Below are 20,823 nucleotides of genomic sequence, written 5' to 3' on the forward strand. Positions count from 1 at the left end.
GGCTCATTCCAAAAAGAAGGAGAGAAAAAAAATCAGATCTGCCAGACAACAAACTATCTTTAGTTGCTAAGTTTCTCCCCCCTCCACACTGCTAACCTGGGGCAGTTTCCTCACTCACGTGTAACACAGCCAAGAGCCAACAAGATAAGCTCCCACACCTGTAGGAAGCAGGGAATTTCAGCTACAAATTCTGCCTGCATCCCACTTTGTGCAGACACGCTTCTGGGGGGAGGGGAGTTTCCTATAGCTGCATTAATTCTGGCTAAAAATACCCATGCTGACATGCTGTCATGTGAGAATCTCTTTGATTCCAGGAGTTTATTCAGAGCCTTCGTGTTACTTTGAACTTTTTTGTTGTTTAATATGATCATCGCTCCATTTGTCATCAGATGACAAGAGCAGACAATTACACGAGCTGAAGATATGTCTGCCAGTCATAGCATGCCATCTTGCTGCTGTCAAGCAAAGAGATGTGCCTCTACACACCTCTAGATTGAGTTCATTAAACCAGCCTGCAGGATATCCCTCAGTAATGACACAGATGAAAGACCAAATTAAAATTGCTTAATTCAGATATACAATCTCTAGCATTTTCCACCTTGCAGTCTGACTGGTTAAGCCGCGTGTTTGAATAAGCTGTCCTAGCACAGAAGCAGCTCTAATTCTCCACTTCCATCGCTTTTAATTAAAACATCTGAAAGATTTTCAGAGTTTGTTTTGTACTGCCCTCAGTCAGAAGCAGCCTCTGCAGCCACGTATCAACATGCTCGCTGTCAGCCAAACTGCTCTCCCTCCTATGTTTTAACTGCCAGGAAAGAGGGGAGGCACACTGGTGATGGAGTGACTGGAGAAAAACCCCATGTATTACCTCAGAAAGCATTCACCGGTGCATTCTGGGCTCATCCCCACCTTTTAAAGACCTATTTGTTGCTTGGAGAATCTCAGTGATGCTCTGTGAGCGACACGCTCCTCATCTGGACTCCAACTTTCCAGTGGTGATTTGAGATACTGCTTCTGGGCCCTTCTTTATGGTGTTTTATTATATATATATATATTTTTTTATATATATATGTGTGTGTGTGTGTGTTTTTTCCTAAGATAACATATTAAGTCTTTCCTACGCAATTGTTTCTATGTCGTACAAACAAGACAGGAGAACCAGTACGCTTAAAAGCAAGTGCCCAGCAATTTTTCATCCACAGGGAGGTAACACCTACCTCCACAAGTAGATAGAGCCATGTTTTCAAACAAAGCCTAATTAAAACAAGCTCTTCTGAATCTCCATCAAGAATCAATTCACCAACAAGGGGACAATTGCTTAACATGGCCTTGTATGAAGAAATACACTCCAGGCATGGACATAGCAAGCATCAGCATTAACGCTGACAAGGGTACTTCCACTGCCAATGCTTTTACAAAGGCAGAGTCCCAACTTCCATTACAAAGAATAAAAAAAAAAAAAGAAGTGCTTCTTATACCTAAAACATTACTACTGCATTTTTCAGGGCAGCTAAACCCAGGGCTATGCGTAACTACCGAAGTGTTTTCTTTAGCAACACAATTTGGCACAGTACCAGCAACCCAAAGGGCAACGAGAAACCACAAAGTTGATTTGGCTCAAAACTGGAGGTTTTTTTAAGCCCTGTTATACAACAATACATGCTTTTAAAGAAGAAATTATGCTGCAGATGATTTCATTTTGTTTAAAATACATTCCCGTGAAGCAGTTCCAACTCAAGCTCGCTCACAGCAGCACGACATTCCTTCTGAAATCAAGCTCTGCAGTGGTTTTTTATTTCTCCATGTAAATTCCCTTATGGAACGAAAGCACCTCAGAACTGACACATAAAATCACGACGGCATTTCTCATTTTTGTTTCTGCTGTATTCCACAAGCAAAGCCTGACGATTACCCAGCAAAAAGCAGGAAAGCCTCAGCCCAAGCCAAAGCTTATCCAGCAGACTAGAAACGACAGCTTCAAGCACGGCCCGGCCTGCACCAGCCCCCAGCAGCAGCACTCCCGCACCATTTCCATTTCACCAACTAACGGGGATGCTACCAGCCACGTGCTGAGCAAGACACCATTTGCCCAGCGCAGAAATCTGCCTGCATTGCAGCAGCAGAGCTGAGCACGACCGCAGCTTTGCCCAGCCATGACGAGCAGCCAGAATAAATCTCATAATCTAATTTGTGCACGGCTGTGCCTCTGCTGCTCCAAACTCACGTTGCTCAGCCCACCCGGCACATGCCCACTGGAGCCCTGGCAGACAGCAAGCACGTTTGCAGACAGACGTGCCTCCCCACAAATCAAGCCCAGCCCCGCCGATGACAATACTGCTCCCCAACTGGGGAGGAGAGGGCTGCGCGAGCATTTCCCCAGAACCATTTAACTCAGAACCATTTAACTCGTTTCATTTCCAAATGGAAAAAAGATGGGTCTCCAATACACAGAAAACAAATCCCCACCAGCCCATTCTTCCATTCAATTTGCATAACAGATCACTGCAGCATTAGCAAAATTCCACGCTGCAAGCACATTTAATAAAATCATAGCGGCGACGGCTTAACCAGCGCATTAGTTAAAATTCCTGCAATGCCTATTACCAGTGGAGTTACATGATACAGGGAACGGTGGCGTGCCCTAATGAAACCTCGCGCACACAGCCAGCAGACTGCAACAAAGACAAAAAGATCACATGAACGCTGCAGGGAGAACCAATTTCAGGACCAAACTGCCCCCAGTTCTCCCCAAAAAAGCCAGCCTGGCATTATGTAAGCAAAAGCACTGCTCCGTGTTACATTCCTAAGGCCTTGAGCAAAGGAAGCCTGTGTTGGTGCAGGAACCGTGCTCAGCCCCACAGCACGGGCATGCTTTGCATTCTTAAGAGGCACCCTCTGAAACCAATCAGCGTTACTCTCTAATTGGCTGGAAGGAACCTTGTTCGAGCCTTGACAGCCCAAAGAAATGCTCTGACTTCTGGGGGCTGAAGGAGACCGCGTGCAACTCGTCCTGCTTACACTCAAGAAAAAGATACCCTCCATTAAAGCTTTGCAATTATTTAACTGTGTTTGCTTGCAATAAAGTTCAGGCAGAAAGCAAGAAAGCTCACAAGGCAGGAGGAGAGGCAAATTACAACAAAACTAGGTACAGCACAGTAACGCAGATACACACATTCATAGCAGTCAAGCGCTGGCAGATGACCACATTAGGCCAACGAGGGTCCCAAACAGATCTTACTCCTAAAATATTTTGCTCGGAGGCAAAATAGGCACCAAGTATTTTAAAGCATTAAGACAGTAATTCTGTAAACAATGCCTACAGCATGCGCACCGCGCACTGGAATGGATTCCTCAACTTGGCCTCATCACTTATGCATCTGATGAAACAAACACTGACAGCTTTTTTGCATTTGTAAAGGCCCCACAGCAGCTGTGGTGATCCCACCATAGAGCAATGAATTAAGCCTGAAACCCAGCTGGGTCTGCACAGAAGCCTTTTTTGCACAATACAGCAAGACTATCATTGTTAACCTAGGCATTATTGTAAAATAGTCTGCATTGCATTACAAACTGAGATAGAGACGCCCTGTAAAATTAGCCCTAATAGGCAATTTATAACATTTAAAAATATGGATACCACATTGATTGCTAATTGACACCAGATTTCATATTTGATTGCTAATTCACAACAGATTTTGTCGTTTCATTTGCACACAACCGCAGTGAATCAGGTAATTACAGAACATTGTTCAAGTAGGAAACAAAGTGAAATTAAGAAATAATGCCCATTAAGGTTATAAAACAAACTTCTGTAAAACGAATGCACAAACAGCAAGCTTTTAAAGCGACTACTAAAATTGCCCATCTTGAGATCAGAAGGAATTTGAGAGACCTTTAGAGGAAATGGAGGTATGCACATTTGCCACAAATATCATTCTTTTGGGACTAAGCCTGCAGCTTGACACATTAAATGGTACTATCTACTTCGAGATCAATTACGTTATTTTTCCAGTTTACAGGCACTTATATGTGAAGTGAGAAAAGATTTGGGAATTAGTTAGAAAAGGACGTTTGCAAGTAATCAATTGGAAAGGAGCTTTCATACGCCAAATATACTATTTTAGAACTGAAACTCAATTCCTCCATTGCATTTACCACTGTCTTTAAAAGAAAGACTCAAATAAAGTTGTCTACACCACACGCTACAAGATGCACGCTTATAGGCTTCCATTCTGACCCCAGTTCTCCTACAGCTGCACCACACGACCTTGGGCAAATATAGCTAACATCTGTGCAAACTTTGTTTGCAAAACAGAATATTCAGCTCATCTTGCTTAGCTGTTAAAAGCACTTACTTAAGACCGAACCATGAAAATATGCGCTTTTCCAAGAATGCACAAAGACATGCAAAATGAATCGCTGTGTTGCATAAAGCACTGAAAAGAATCCAAGGTGCTATCCCACCACCACGAACAATTTTTCAAGCTGTCATCACAGCTCCTCAGTGTAAGGAAACCAGTTTTCTGGGCATCACGGCAGAAATACACTTCCTAATCTCAAAGAGTACACAGGCAGATACTGTGTGTGGTTTCTCTTTTCTGCATTTCTCCTCCTTCAAACAGATCATTCGGCTAAATATGCAGACTTTCAGATGATGATGACTTCCCTCAGGCTTCCAAATGTTGACTAGTTCTTGAGTAAAGGTGCTGAAGAAACAGCAGAGAGCACTGATGAAGCATGGGAAGGAAAACAAGTCACAAGGAGCAAATTGGAAATCAGCAGCTCACTTAGAGATGGTTACCAGAAGCAGCAAGACAAAAAGCATTTTCCGATGACCATTTTAAACCCCTCTGTCTCTCCACAATGCAGAAGTGATATAGCCAGAGAAACTCGTGTCTTATTAACAGAAACCATAATTACAGGCAGTAACAACAACAGAAACGTATTCATTTGTGTCAGTTCTTAGGGCTTCAGTATTACGAGGAGAGTGAAAGGAGTGGAAGGGAAGTGGAAGGAGGGGAGGAGAGAGCAGAAAGCTAACAAAAAAAAAAAAAAGAAAGAAAAAAAAAATCAAGGCAAGGGAATGAACTTTAGGCTCTGTGCCACATTTGGCTAAAATGAAGCAAGATCCAATTGGCAGCTTTTGAATATATGACCCTCCAAAGGCAAGTTGTCAGCTTGGTAACAGTTGAAGGAAATAAATGGACAACTCTGTACTGTTCTGAAAGTCTTGTGTAATGAAGTTAGTTTTGTCTTGGAAGACAGCCAAAAAGCATAAATCAATGAGCAACCAACCTTGCACCACTTTTATAACAACAGTAATAGTCATCCAAACGCGAACTGTTAAGTTCTAGTAACATTTGCTCCACACCACAAAGTTAAACGGGTGATAACAAGGCGACTTGCGGTGCCAAGAACACTCGGGCAGAGGTAACTTTTCATAAGGGACAATAAAGCAGATCTTCAGCCCAGCCCAGCAAAAACAAGGCACAGGAAATTTCTAAGGGAAGAACAGCTAACCTGCCCAGCTTCCCACCAGTACAGTGAGCTGGAACAGCTTACCTAGGTCACAGAATCACAGAATGACCCAGGTTGGAAGGAACCTCAAGGATCATGTAGTTCCAACCCCCCGCCTGGCAGGGCCACCAAACATACACATTTACTAGATCAGGTTGCCCAGGGCCCCGTCCAACCTGGCCTTGAACACCTCCAAGGACGGGGCATCCACAACATCCCTGGGCAGCCTGTTCCAGGACCTAACCACTCTCCTAATGAAGAACTTACCCCCCCCCCCCCGTAACCATCAGACAAGTCAGGCACTGGAAAGCATAATTTAGTGAAGCTGTATCACAACACATCTTGCTCTGGCATACACTGCAAGCACAAAACCTGTGGATACAAGAAGATAGCTCAGGTTTTGCTAATGTTAATTCTGAGAGTTGACATTCACACCCTGAAGAACTTAAGAAGTCAAACAACTTATGAACAAACACCATTTTGGACAGCTTTATATTCTCTTATCTAAGACAGTGACAGGAACCCTGAGAAACAGTGTTAGGACCGAGACTCTCCTGACTTGACATTGTTCTCATTTGAAGCTTAACAGCAGGCCAGACAGCCAGTCTTAAGAGTTGCTCTTACAGTCTTTTGTCTCAAATAATGACAGATTTTCAATCTTCTTTCTTACATAAAGGAAAAACTATCAGATATTAATTCTTGTTTAAAAGGACTGCCTCAAGAGATCATCTACTATTTTCTCCTTTCCTTATATCCAGTCTGCATGGGCTTAACACTGTCCACGTGTATCAAAATTAAACAACATATTAACTCCCTCAGACTGACTGAAAATCCTCACATTCATTGAAGGAGGTGGTCTAATCATTAAGAAAGTCAGTGGACTGGGAATCTGGAAAAGCATCTTGATGGCATTCTTATACAGAATAATGACTTTTCAAAGCTGTTCAGCTTCAGCTTTGCAACATGTGGGTTCCTGATTAAAATAACAGGTCTTTCTCATGGGAAAAAGAATATCTGAACGTTTGAGGAGCATGAAAAAGAGGAAGGAAGAAGTAGTGCAATAGTATGAAGTCATTTCAGGGAAATGGATAACCTTCATCACAGACGTGACTGACTGCTCCATGGAAACCAATGAATGGTGATAAATCATCCATACACAAGATAGCTAAGAATGAGTATCAGCACACCTTCAAAAGCATGTCTGAACAAATATCTGGAGAGGCTTCTTCCAAGGTATAGGGAGCCTAAGTATTTTTCCACTGTAAAAGATGCAGAAGCACTTCTCTGCTAAGTATCATGTCCATTGCCACAGCTGTAAATGTGCTGCCTTCTGAAAACACGACCATGAAAATACAACTACGGGAGAAAACAAAAGTAAAAGCAGCAAAGATATTGCTGAGATGGCTAAAGACAGGAACAGAGGCAGGACCTAACTGGGAGCACGGGACAAGATGCACTCCACACAAGCAGGACTCCAGGCACAGATTTACATCCCAGGCATTTTTTCTCACACGACACTAACCTTGGTTTCACAAACAGCACTGAAGGCAGGTGGGCTCTCCAGAGCTGAGTAAACTCACGCTTCCCTGACAAAGTCCCAAATGTAGCTACAGTCATGCTTCTATCTGCCAGTGTTGAAAAATACAACTCTCTGAAGTGCCTCTGAAAAGAGCACATGTGAATCACAGAATCACAGAACGGCCTGGGTTGTAAAGGACCACAATGATCATCCAGTTTCAACCCCCTGCTGTGTGCAGGGTCACCAACCACCAGACCAGGCTGCCCAGAGCCACATCCAGCCTGGCCTTGAATGCCTCCAGGGATGGGGCATCCACAACCTCCCTGAGCAACCAACACAGCTGGGTTATGCAGTGCTGATGCCCAGACAATCCCCCATCAGTAGCAGACAACTACATGTGGTTGATAAACAGGAACAAAAGCAGGACCAAAAGAAAGAAGCAAAAGCATGTTCAGAAAAATGTATTCAGGGATAACAAGCTTTGCTGGGGGAATCCCTGTGGTCAACTCAATGCTGTTTCAGGGAGAAAGCAGGCTACACACAGATAGATGTGCATGCAGGAATGCTGGTCGTGGTCCCTTTCAGAGTGGGCAACATACTCCAGCAGGAACGGGCTGAGCAGTCATTAGGCATGGGCAGACCAAAAGATATTTTGCATTAACAGATGGGCCGTCTCTAAGGGGAGAAAATGACAGACTCATCCCTGGCAGGATCTGAGACAAGTTGGTGAAGAGAAGAAATAACAGTTTATCCCTTCACTCTCCTCCATCCAAATTAGTGAACCGGTAATTTCCAAAATGCCCACAGGGAATTAGTTTTACTGCATTCTTGACTGCAAGAGTAATGGGCTTAAAATGACACCACAAAAGAAAGGAAGAGGAATCAACAAGGATATAAGAAAAGATGCTTGTGAGGGGGAAAAATGATTACCTACATCATAAACACATTTTCTCCTACCAGATGATACACCACCAGCTCTCACAGGAGCCAGTTGAAGTGGTATTATAATGAAATTCTAAGTAAAATATAAAGAAATTATATTACCCGGAAGACTTTCAGAGTCCCTGTTTTTCTTAACAAATTTATGCTGAAAATCATATTCCTGCTCTCCAAAGCAACAGGGCCCAGAAATCATTGGGACTGGTCTGCCATCCAGCCTGGGAGAAATCTAACCATCATTAGTTATCTGGAAGGGTAAACAGAGGCTGCAAAGGAAACCTTTCCATACTGAAAGCTAAGCACTGAGTTTTAGGACTAGTAAGTTGTGCCCTATAATGCTGCTCCTGCCTGAAAGAGAACGTACATGAACATTCCATAAATAGTATCTTTAATGGAAGTGAACTATGAAATTATCTTTTCCTGAACGCTCTCATCAGCAGGAATTGATTTCTCAAAAGTTCATGAAGGTGCTGTGAAAAGGGGTGAGCTCCTCTGTGGTATTTGTATTTGCCCAAGTGTGTATTTCAGTTCACTGAGCTCTGCATAACTTCAGTCAGCAGCCAGCGTTTTCCATAACCAGCACTCACACTGTGCACACAAGCTCATGAGACGAGTAGAGGCAGTGCAATTCTTCCCCTTCCCATGTATTTCCCATGGAGCTACACCAATAATGAACCGCAGGAACTGCTCCAGGCCTGCTCCTTTGGCCTTCAGGAAAAGAAAGATACTGCAGTGGCAGCATCTTGCTTTCCTGCAAAGAGATGGCAACAGCTTCGTTAAGAGCTAATTTCCTCAGACAACACAGATAAAAGAGCCCCATCAGAGAAATACACACAAGTGGGAGAGAGAGAAAAGCATGAGACTAGAAGAGAAAAAAAAGTGAACTATAAAAAATGACATTATACACACTCGTACACTATCATGATGATAAGAGCAACAGATGACAAAGAACAGTGATTACATCTGAAGAAAATATGCAGGCACTGGAAATAAAATGAAACTGTTCACACACACAAATCAAAGGCAGACCACATCCAGTAAAGCCATCAGAACCATTAAATGGCTATCACCCTCTTAAAAAAAGTGAACATTCCAGCCTGCAAATACTTAGACACACTCTTAAACAGGAATGGTAAAATCTTGAGTCCAGAAAAGCACTTCAGCATGTGCTTAACTCGCAAGCTCCACGCACTTCAACTGATGTCATTGAAAGTATTCCTATATTGGAGCTGGGTGCACACTACAGTGCAATGCTGGATCAAAAGCCAGGGTGTCCACCCACATCCTCTTATCCCACAGCAAAGCCAAAGAGAGCAGGGGGTGTGCCAGCATAATCACTTCTTAAGACAGATAATTTTGGTGCTGATATGGTCAAAAGACTGTGAACTATATCACGCAGGAAAGATCTGTAGTCACCAATGTCAGCTTTGGTGGTGAGAAAAAGGTACATGATGCCACATCACAGAGGTAAAGTTGGGCTTTGTAACTTCTTGATTTGACACAGTTCAGCTTTCTCACACTATTTGGGAATCTGGGACAAAACATGTTAGCACTTCAGTTCTCCCACACACGCAATAGACACGTCTGTTTTTCTAACAAGAAATTACACGAACTCATCCTTCAGTAGTACAAGATAAAGCAAATAAAGCCACGGGGAATTTCTGGAAGAGCTCCCTTCTATTGGCAGGTCTTTCCTGTAGGAAGCAGAAGGGCACGGCAGCTTAGGTCCCATGCTGGAGTGCATATGCATGCACATATTTGCATACATAGGTGTATTCCAAAGCAATGACAAAGAGCATTTGTTGAGAGTGCTGCTTCTACCACCTTTAACAGTGGAACTCAGCTGTCAGTAGCACAGTTATCAATTTTATTTTCTTCCCCTTCTCTCTTACATTGTTACGGTTTTTAATTGGTCAAATGCCATCTAAGCAAGCATAACATGTGACAACAGCAGCGCATTCCTGACCCTCAGCATATTTTAATGCCTTGGAAATGATTATGGCACTATTATGACAAAACACACACACACACATCTCCAGCTTCACTTGCAGCAGTGTGGCCCAAATTCCTTCCAACCACATTTAATATTCACCATGTTCCCAGAAGGATCACACAGCAAAACGCAGGCCTGATCAATGCTTAAAACTGATAAGCAATGCTAACTTTGTTTGTAAGGAAATAAACCATGTATCCCGACTCCTGTTTAGTCATCACTTCACAGCCTACTTAAACTCACGCTGTTGCTAACAGAAGCAATCCTACTGCTCCCTTGCCACCTCATTTGCGTCCCTGCAGCACCTTCCCCAACACACATATTTTTACTGCTACTTCACGAACTGCAGTGTTAAGCAAATCCACATTAAAATTCAACCTTATTTGGTAAGTTTGGTGGGTATAGTGGTATATAGTGGGTATATATACATGGGTATAGTCCTAGTGTGTGTGGTGATATCAGCCAGTGCAAATGCTGGCCAGCAGAAGAGAGAGGGCATGCCAGGAGGAGGCCAAAATGCTCCCTTCCAGTGCTGGTATAATGCAATCATAAAGTCATCAGGCAGCTCAATGGTCTCAACATCCACAAGATTGTTACTAAAGGCAAAACGCAAAAGCTTTGTGCAGAACATTCTTAGCACAGACAGGGAGAGCAGGACTGTAGAAGAGGGCAGTTCAGCTCTATGGCTCTGTAGTTTTCAGTCAGTTCAGGATGTCACTGACAGACTTGAAGACAGAAAAAGCCAGCTTCGAAATCATCTGCCATTAGGACAACCATTATTTCTTCCATGTCATAAATAATTCACAAGCTACAGTAACAGTAACATGCTGTAACTCCAGCTTTTAAGTAACAGGAAGCCTCTTGTTCTACAAAGTGATATCACTGCCCCCATTACATGTGGAGTAACTAACAAAAAGTTAACACTGGTAAAAGCTTTTCAAACTTAATGCAAAGGTCTCAGCGGGAGAAAGACATCCTTCTCCTCACAATCTCACTCAAATTTAGCACAGCTTTTAATAAACGATTATTGGAAACACTACTCCAACACATCAACTTCTGCTTTTTATCTAAAAACGAAAGGGATGTTCCCTGGTCTCAGAAAGCCAGGCTGCACGATGGCGAGAGGCCATGAGAATTTTCATCATTATCACAACGCTTGGAGAAGGGAAAAGAGAGACCATCAATCAGCAAACCACAGCTCAGGCGTCCATCTATGTCATCCTTCTAAGTAAAACATTCCCATTATGGCCAGCCGCTTGGAACGTCACCCAAAAAGGAACTGCACATAACATGAGCTCAGCTATCGGTCAGCTTTGCAAACAATAATAGCAAACGTTCCTTTCATTTGGCTTTGAGTTTTGTAAACTCAAAGTCTGGACCAAGTTTTGTATTGCTGAAACCAAAACAGAAGCGGAGCTATTTTTTTTCAGCCCGAGTTGAGCTAAGAAGTTAATTGATCTGGCATACAGGCAGGGCTGGAAATTTGTATTATAGGGTTTTCTGCATGCATGCTGCAGCTGAGAGATTTGGCTCACAACTTTGATGTACCAAAAAGAACTCAATGGGACTAACTAGCTGAAAGTAATAACTGTGAAATAAAAAAGGTGAGAAAGAAGGAAGTGTGCCCCCTTCTCTAAATCCCCCTTACTCTGCCCAACAGGCACCTTATAAAAAGGAAAAACAAAACCCATAAGCATACGGCAGCAGCTCGCAGCAATTTAAAACTTTAAATGCAGTTTCTAGATGAGTTACTTTTATGGCACAAAGATTCCCGGTATGAGAACAGCATAAAAAAGTATGTTAAATAAAGCAACTAATAAAAATAATGATAAGTATCTCATCAAGCAAAGCTCTGGACAGACTCTTGTCTGAGAGCCCATGGCTTTTGTCCACTTTATTAGTAGCGACCTCAAAAAATACTGACTTACATCTTCAAGTTCCTCTTTGTACTTCTCACAAGCGCCAGCCATTCCCAAACACAGCAAGGAAACTGGTATTCACTGCTTCAGTGCAGTTCCCAGGGCCAAAGGGAAACCAAATTCCTGTCACTGAGGAGCCTCAAAAGCTTTCTCTCTCCCTCAGACTCCCCCCTAAATGCAGCATGAAGTAGTGAGAGACTGAAGTTTACTCAAAGCCATAGCAGAATTTTATCCAGAAGAGTGAAAAGTACAACCCCCAGAGGGGGAAAAAAACAACTCTCACTTCTCCTCCAGACATACAAATGTGGGAAAGGGCAGAGAAGACAGCCCTGCTCTTGTGGGCAGCAAAGGAGAAACATATCAAGCCTAGGAGTATCGGGGAACACGTAGTACCCCAACCCACTCACATAAATCTCTTTGAAAAACAGCGTTTAGCTGATTTCCATACGCACACTAGTAGGAAAGAGCTGATAATGTCTCCAAAATCACTCCCATTGTTATTCATCTGAAAGCACAAACTGCTTCAGTACTAATCTGCAAGCAAAGCTAAAAATGAATTGCTTGTGATATACAGTCATCCTAACTTGGCTGAGACAACAGTACCAAAGTGCAATACTAAGATTAGTAGATTAGGTCAGAGCGAGCTCCCATGGTTTATTCTTGAACTCTGCAAGTATCGTTAGCCAGTCATCACAGTGCCTGCGTGCCAAAACACGCTCATCTGCAAACCTCACGTCATGCGAAAGATGTCAGAGCAGCACGGCACGCTCGAAGAACTGAAAGCACAGCACAGGAATACCACAAGCCGTCCCAGAGCACTACAGCACACCACGGTCTCTCGACTTGATGTTACATTTGCATTCCTTGTACCTTTTAGAAAGTAAATGCAGTAACAGCCAGAGGTCCACGGCTGCTTTTTTGCAGAACAAATCAAGGGAAGTACCTGGTAGGAATGGCCTTAGAACAAAAGGGAAACATTTTGTTTTCAGAGCATTTTTTACCCACACGAACAAGCCCATTTTTATGCCTGATTGAAAGAGGCTTTGTTCCCCCAGATAAATCTGCGGGATGTGGCTTACAACACCTCGGTCTGGGATGAGACATTTGCTGCAGAAATGCTGGAGATGCCACTCATCTGATACGTGCACGGGTAGAAAGATTTCCATGTGAGCGTTTTTGCTTTGCTCCGCACCCAGCCAAGCCAGTCCATCTGAGCTGCTTTCTGCAGCAGCATAAATTAATCCGATCAACTTTGCAGGGGAGCAGATGGGGAAGGCGCACACGATCCTTCTGCTCGTGGCCCAGGGAGCCTCGAGAGGCAGCACAGCCACGCAGCAGGGCCTGCCAATGACTACAGCCAGTCTGAGGCAAGCTTAAGAGCTGTGTTGTACTGCATACGAACCCTGCATCCATCCGCCTAAGGAAGCAGCTGATGAACAAAAGCATACACGGAAGGGAGGAGGGCCAGCGTACACTCAAACAAGTCCTCCAGGCTGTAATTAAAGGGTATGTTCCTTTCCCACAGCCTGCTGCTGCAAATACCAGGCCTCGGCTGGCCTGTGGAAGGAACATCAGAACAGGATGTCGTTGTGAGAGGGAAAGTGTGAAACTCGAGCAAGTGAAACAGCAAATGGTTTGAAGCCCCGCACCTACTGCTTCACTGAGAAAACACTTGTATGACAGGCTGAGGGAAACCCACCCCAGCACATGAACACTGAGAGTTCCCAAGCAAAACCTCCCTCCTACAAACCAGCAAGGACCACATCCAATATTCACAGCAGCAGTACGCAGTCATAACCACCCACCAAAGACTTAAGGGAACACCACATACCTTATGGTGAGCATATTATATCTGCTATCTGAATTTCAGTGTCAAGTGCCCCTCATATACCAGATTTGAACTTTATGAGCATTTTGATTATGAGGACAGGCTGACGGAGTTGGGTTTGTTCAGCCTAGAGAAGAGAAGGTTGCGGGGTGACCTCATTGCAGCCTTTCAATACCTGAAGGGAACTTACTCCCAGGAGGGGAGTAAACTCTTCGAAAGGGCTGACAATAGCAGGACCCGGGGAAATGGATTTAAGTTAAAAGAGGGAAGAGTTAGGTTGGATGTTAGGGGGAAGTTCTTCACTAGGAGAGTGGTTAGGCCCTGGAACAGGCTGCCCAGGGAGGTTGTGGATGCCCCGTCCTTGGAGGTGTTCAAGACCAGGTTGGACGGGGCCCTGGGCAACCTGATCTAGTAAACGTATATGTTTGGTGGCCCTGCCAGGCAGGGGGGTTGGAACTACATGATCCTTGAGGTCTCTTCCAACCCGGGTCATTCTGTGATTCTGTGATTCTGTGATTCTGTGATTTTGTGATTTTGTAGCTTTTAGCTTTCCCGGTGGCTTCCTGCCACTTAAGGATGCCTTAAATAAAAAACGATATTAAGTGTGAAAAGGGTATTGCATTTCATATTCCATTATTTACTTTGCCATTATAATTGAGGTGTATTTTGTCCTTTTCTCTCAATTCCTAACAGCAGGTTAAGGGGCTTTGCATGGAAGCAAAGACCTAAATCTTTACAACTGCCCAGCAGAATGGGGACATTCAGGGCCATCAACATCAGGAAGCATTTAAGGCAAGTTCAGGTTTGGCAACACTGACATTTTTCATTATTAGACTTGAAAGTTAATGTCCCGTTAATCTTACGCAGAGGCAGTCAAATCCATCAGCACTATTGTTTTCAGACTGTCTGCCCACTAAGGCAAACAATGCATCATTTACACTTGGTTTACATTTATAGTTGGGAAGAAAGCGAAGGACTGAATGTTTTAAATGCAAATTTGGATTTTGCAGCAACCTATGTATTCCTCTGCACATTCCACATCTGCTAAATCACACAAAAGCTGCGTGTTTGCAATAAAAATAATAATAATAATACTGAATGTGTCTCTGCTTTTCCACTCTCTGCATTAAAATTACCTTTAAGCCTTTCTTTCACTCCAGAGCTGCAAACCATAAACTTCAGAAATGTAAGCAGCTGGTGTGTTTCCCCTTCCCTCTCCACGTTCAAGTTGATTAAATGCAGTTACCGTACAATATAAAGAGGGGGGGAAAAAAAGCCTGTATTTCTCTTCTCCTTATGAGCTCCCAGTTATGTTCAAACTAGGAAATACCAGTGACGTGCATAAACAAAATACCACTTTTCAACCTGGAGTCTCCTTAGTTTCTGTCGATGGGATATTGAAATTGACCTACTTTAATGCTCCCGCAGCTGAGTCATCACTGTATCAACTGGTCCCCATCAGCTGCAGGGTACAATCATCACTTTAAAAAGTACCCACATATAAATGTTTTCTTTTTTCTTCATTATGTTCAAAATGCCCTGCTAATCTAACAGTCAGGACCATAATTAGGGGGGAAAAAAAAGTCTTGAAGAAAGTCTGAACCACATCAAGCAGTCTCTGTAGAGCAGATGCCATGCCTCATAGCAAGAGCCCAAAAGCTACACGAGACAATATTGGACCAGGCTGCAGAAGGAGATCAGTTCCATCGCTGCCGCTGTTACAGCTCATAGCTGCAGGCAAGTAATTTAGACCTCTTTCTGTTTCATCAAACAATAAAATGGAGGGAACTCGGCTACACTGCAAAATGAGCTGACGTTCATACCACCCTTTAACGTGCACCGCATTAACAGTTATTCTACATCTACAGGAAGGGTATGGGTAATATATTTTTAATACTGGCTTAGTAGGCCTCATAAGAGAAGGTGAGAGTGCTTAATGAACATTAGAAAGTCTTCACAGGGGCCTTGATTCGCTATAATTCACTCTGGACAGCATCTCCTGGCTCACAGTCTGTCAGAGCAAACAGGATCCTATTGGGTATTTCAGTGCAGAGCGTTTGTTGACAGCTAAATGTAAACGTTTGCTATAAATTAAAAACAAAAAAAACAACTTGGAATTACTAGTTTTCTGGTTACGTGCTGTCATGCACAACATAATGCTTTAGTCTCAAGAGGCCAGCAGGAGGTTAAGAGGAATGCAAACTCGGATCTCGACAGTGGCCAGCATCCACACACCGTGAGCTCAAGATACACACGTATCTAAAAAGAAATGAGTTCAGTGTGCTACAGTGCTGGAAGGGGTGCAGTGCTGGGGCTGTCTGTCAGCCCAAAAACAAAAAGGCTTCTTAAAGTTACTGAAACAAAACACAATGCACACTGAACCAGGATGCTTCTACCCACACTCAGAGGTGGATTTATGTCATTTCTTGTAGGAAATGGCCTCACTCAGAACTCATGTTGGTGTGAGGCAGGCGCTGCAGGCTGTGGGAAACAAGAGAACCCCACACCACAGGGAAGCCCTGGGGCACACATACATCCCCTGCTTGGGGTTGCTGCCACGTGGTCACTGTGCTCCAGCTCCAAGGGGACCCCACGCCCCAGTGCCAGGGCCCAGCAGTGCCACTTGGCTTCATGTTGGATATAACCAGCGAGGGTGCCGCTCACAGGACCCTAAGGACACAGCTATGAACGATTTATCAAGCACTATGTGAGGCAGGCAGTGCTCGCCCCACCTCAAGTAGGCAGATAGGTGGCTCTGCTTATAGGCCACACCAAGGCTACGTGCATCACCACGCAACACCTCAGAAGGGATGAGGGGGAGGTACACAAGGGGATAGTCAGGATACCTCTCCTCAGTGGCATTCTGCCATCTGTTCCCCTGGCAGAGCCGGGCAGGCAGGTTGGGACAGTCATCCAGACCTCAATGCGCAGAGGCCCAGGGAGGGAAGAACAGACGATGCGCTCTGTGACAGCACAAAAAACACACACCTGTGAAATTACAGTCGAGACTTCAAAGCTTCCCGTTTAAGAACTATTAATTCTGAGCGCATACCAAATGCAGTCTGGCTTCTCAGGTGATGCTTTACAAAGCTGTCAGCTTTCTGAGGCTGGAGCCAAAAGGCAATATTTGATATGTAAAGATGTTTGAGAAGGAGGAGGATGAAGCAAGATGTGAATGAGTCAGCCACAGCTCTTTTAAAAGCAGAACGATCGTGTTTTTAAGGAGCAGAAAAAAGAGGAAAAAATAACAACAGAAAAGAAGCATTCACACATTTCCACATTCATGGGTTATCAGCTGGGAGGGCCACGCAGAGTTTTGGGGAACTTCTCATAACCCCTCATGGCAAAGCAGGGGAACTTCTCATAACCGCAGTGAGTGAGGATGGCAAATCACCCCATTTTTCTCATCATCTTTCTGCTTTGGGGATTCGCTTCGCACACACCACAGACCTGAGAAGGCTATGCTCAAAAAGGGCAGCAGCATGACACTACCCAAAGGTCCTGGTAGAACAGGGCATGCCATGCGATGGAGCTGCATTGAGTGGAGCTGGGGGAGGGGGGGGTTTACATACCCCAGAATGGTCCCCTGCTCTATCAGTGTGGGTTAGTGCTCTGCTCCACAGCCACCCCACACCAAGGGCTCCACGGCTTGTGCCTGGACTCGGGTAGGGCAGGGTGGGCTGGCAGCCACCTGCAGACAACAAAAACCCCTGCGTGGCACCTGACGGCCTGGAGCTCGTCCCCACGCGGTGCTAAGCCGGCCGGGCAGGATGACTCCGTACATCCCCGCACCTGCTCACACCTGGGGCCGCCCCCACCCCGCGCCGCCCCGGGGCCTTCCCCCATCTCCCCCGCCCCGCCTCGGCTACGACGTCACGACGGAACGCTGAGCCGACGAAGCTTCCACGGCGCGTAGGCCCTTCCCTTTGTGACGACACGGCCGCGGGGCGAACCTGGCCGGGCGGCGGCGGCGAGGAGGAGGAGGAGAAGGAGGAAGGAGGAGGAGGCGGCTGCGGCGTGGCCGACAGCCGTGGGGCTTCGTCACAGCCCCGGCAACAGGTTGCTGCCGGCGGCTGAGCGCCCGCCCGCCCCGCAGCGGGGATGTCAATAAAAGGAGAAAAAAAAAAAAAATACACACGGGGAAATACGTGTGGAAATGAAAGGGAAACGTGAAAATGAAAGGGGAGGAAATCAAAGGATAAAAAAGTGGGAGTGGGGGGGAATAAATAAATAAACTGGGAGGAAAAAAAGGAATGATTTGGCTTGCAGGAGAGAAGTTGCAAGTTGAGAGCACGCACACACCGCGCTGCCCCCAACGCCCCGTGTGCCCTTCGGGCCGGGATCCGGAGCACCCCCCGCCCCGCTCCGCTTTGTCCGCCCCGTGTCCCGCAGCCGGCGGCGGGGGCAGCCCCGCTCCCTCCGCAATGCGGATGTCTTCGCCTCGACCGCCGGCCCCGGGCTGCTGGAGGAGGGGGGGGGTCCCGGGGAGGCACCCGGGGCCGCGCTGCGGGAGCGCAACTTTTGCCGTGCCACTACACAGACATACACGCGGACCCTGCTGCCCCACACCGGGGGCCGTGGGGCTTTTTAGGGCCGTGGGGCTTTTTGGGGCCGCGCTGCCGCTGCGCTGGATGCTGGGCCGCTCCCGAACGCAGCGGGGCCGCGGACATCCCCGTGTGCCCGGCGGAGACAATCGGCGGCCGCATTAAAAAGGCGACGCCGGGTCCTCCCGCAGCGCCCCGTTCCGCAGGCGGGTTAATAACGTGGGATCCTCCGGGATCCGACGGGACCCGGCGGGTCGGCGTTCCCCGTCGCCGTGTTGTGTCACCTGAGGTCAGCGCTGCCCGGAGCCCAGCGCGGCCGTCTCACCCCCCCCCCCCCTCCTTCACCGGCCCCGAAGTTGACGTTCGCTGCCATTTCCTAAAAGCGCGGAGAGTCAAGCGAGAAAGGAGAAGGGATCGGGGACTTACGTATTTCTTTTGAATTATATTCCTCTTGGGTCTTTCTTTGCTCATTCTGGTATCCAAATTGTGATCGCAAAAAGGGACGATTGCTTCATGAATTACGGCCGAGGCGATTCGGAAAAAAAAATAGAAATAATAAAATAAAATAGAAAATAAAATACCGAAAAATCCTCGGAGGGGGGAGGGAGGGAAGGAGGGAGGGCTGCTCGCGGCGGTCTCCGTAATCCCACTTTCTTCCCCGCACAATGTGATCCTCGTAGCAATAAATCCGAGGTGCGGGGATGGAAAAAAAAAAGAAGAAAAAAAAAAAAAAAAATCGGATGCGAAGGGAAAAATAGTAATAATACAAAAATCACTTCAGCGAGACATGGTCACGACGAAACAACCCCCCCCACCCCCCCTTTTCCTCCTCCTTCCTTTCTCGGCTCTGGAAAGCGACGCCCTTGCTCTCCCCTTCCCTCCGCCTGCAGGTCCGTGGCGCCGGGGCCGCCTTACATCTTGGAGGAGGCGCGGGGAGGCGGGCGGCGGCGGCGGCGGGGCTGCTGCTGCTGCTGCTGCTGCTGCTGCGGCGGCGGCGCCGGCACAACTCGTCGCGGTGCGGGCTGCTCGCCCCGTGTGCTCCTCCGGCTCCCCCCGAGCCAATGAGCGCTGCGCTCCGGCTGCAACTTTAAATGGACCTGAGGCTTTATTTTTTTTTTTCCTTTTTTTTTTTTTTTTTTTTTAATATATATGTCTGCGTGTGCGCGCGCGTGTGTATATATACACACAGACAGGCACACGCACACGCACACACCGACGGGCAGCGCTTAGGGCTCGCACGCAACTCCCAACCGGGCTTTAACCGCAACGCCGCCCTCACCGCCTTATGTGTATACACTGCAACGCCAATGCAACTTGGCGACGCTCCCTCACCGCGCGGCCGCCCTCCTCGCTCCCCGCCCCGCCCCGCCTCCTGCCGCCTGGGGTTGTCCCTCTGCTCGGCTCCCGGCTACGTTCTCCTCGAGCCTTGGCCGTGCGGCGCTGCCAGCCCCCGCTCCGGCCCGGCTCGACCGGTGTTGCTCGGCTTGGAGCCTGAGAACGGTCCCTTCGCTGTCGGGAAAGTTGTAGTTCCCTCACCACAAAATGGCGACCGGCAAAAACTACACCTCCCGGCGTGCTTGCTACGCCCCCCCTCCTCTCCTTCCGCACTTGGTTTCCCCCTCCTGTGTGCCTGCTTCCCTTCTTCCCTCCCTGCTGCTCTCGGGGGTGCGGGAGGAGGAGGTGGAGAAAGAGGAGGGAAGTTTATTGCCGGAGGGGAGCGGAGGACAGCTCGGCGCCGTGTGAGCCCGCCGGGACTCATGTGTCTGGGCTGCTGAAAGAGGCCCGAGGGGTCGAGCGTGCTGTGGTACCGCTGTCTCTTTGCCCCGGCTCTTTGCTCATCGCCGCCGGCCCCGTGTGTCCAGCTGCCGCCGGGGTGGTTCGATGGGGTGTGAGTCGGAACGGCAGTGTCAATAAAAGCTATGGGAGAACTGGACGCGAGGAGAACCGTGTGTCTTCAGACACGGCGTAGAGCTTTGGGAAGGGGGTATCGCGAATAGAGGGAGCAGCGATGGCTTCCTGGTGAGGTGTTAGGAAAGCTGCTGTGTGTTATTGGTGCTTTGCAGTGCAACTCAGTGCAAAGTGAGGGAACGCAGCTGGTGTATAACTCTAAATACGTTTATGTGCTACTACAGGTGCTCATCCCTGCTCCCCAAATGCAGGTTTCCAAGTGTGCTTTATGTTCTGCTGGAAGGCTGCAGGAAGACCTCACTGCAGCCTTCTACAAGCTGACCATGCTCAGCTCCCTCAGCCTGTCTTCATAGAAGTCCTGCAGCCCTTGGATCATCTTCCTGGCCCTCCTCTGGACCACCAACAGCTCAGTATCTTTCTTGTGCTGGACACAGTACTCTAGATGGGACCTCATAGGGCAGATTAGAGAGGGAAATATCCTTATTTTCATTTTGTTTCTTTGTATTACTAATTACTTTAGACATTTTTTTTAGTCTTCTTAGAAAGTAGTTAAGCCGTGCTCGGCCTCATCTGTTGTCAAGCCTTAATGGTAATCGTGTTCATCTTTTGAAGACTTTTCTGTAGGCCTCCTCTAAGAAAATGCACATTGTGTCCAA

At 46.7% G+C, this 20,823-nt stretch overlaps 1 protein-coding gene across 1 annotated transcript in view; it reads right to left on the minus strand.

Moving 5' to 3' along the window:
- Nucleotides 1-19,166, minus strand: part of JARID2 (jumonji and AT-rich interaction domain containing 2) — a 197,456-nt gene extending 178,290 nt beyond the window's left edge. Inside the window, exon 1 of the mRNA XM_015854678.1 lies at nt 18,686-19,166. The gene's annotated coding sequence lies outside the window, so the exon portion shown is untranslated. The remainder of the gene's footprint in view (nt 1-18,685) is intronic.
- Between the last annotated feature and the right edge of the window lie 1,657 nt (nt 19,167-20,823).

Source organism: Coturnix japonica, chromosome 2 (assembly GCF_001577835.2).
Source record: "Coturnix japonica isolate 7356 chromosome 2, Coturnix japonica 2.1, whole genome shotgun sequence".
In the NCBI taxonomy this organism is placed as follows: Eukaryota; Metazoa; Chordata; class Aves; order Galliformes; family Phasianidae; genus Coturnix; species Coturnix japonica.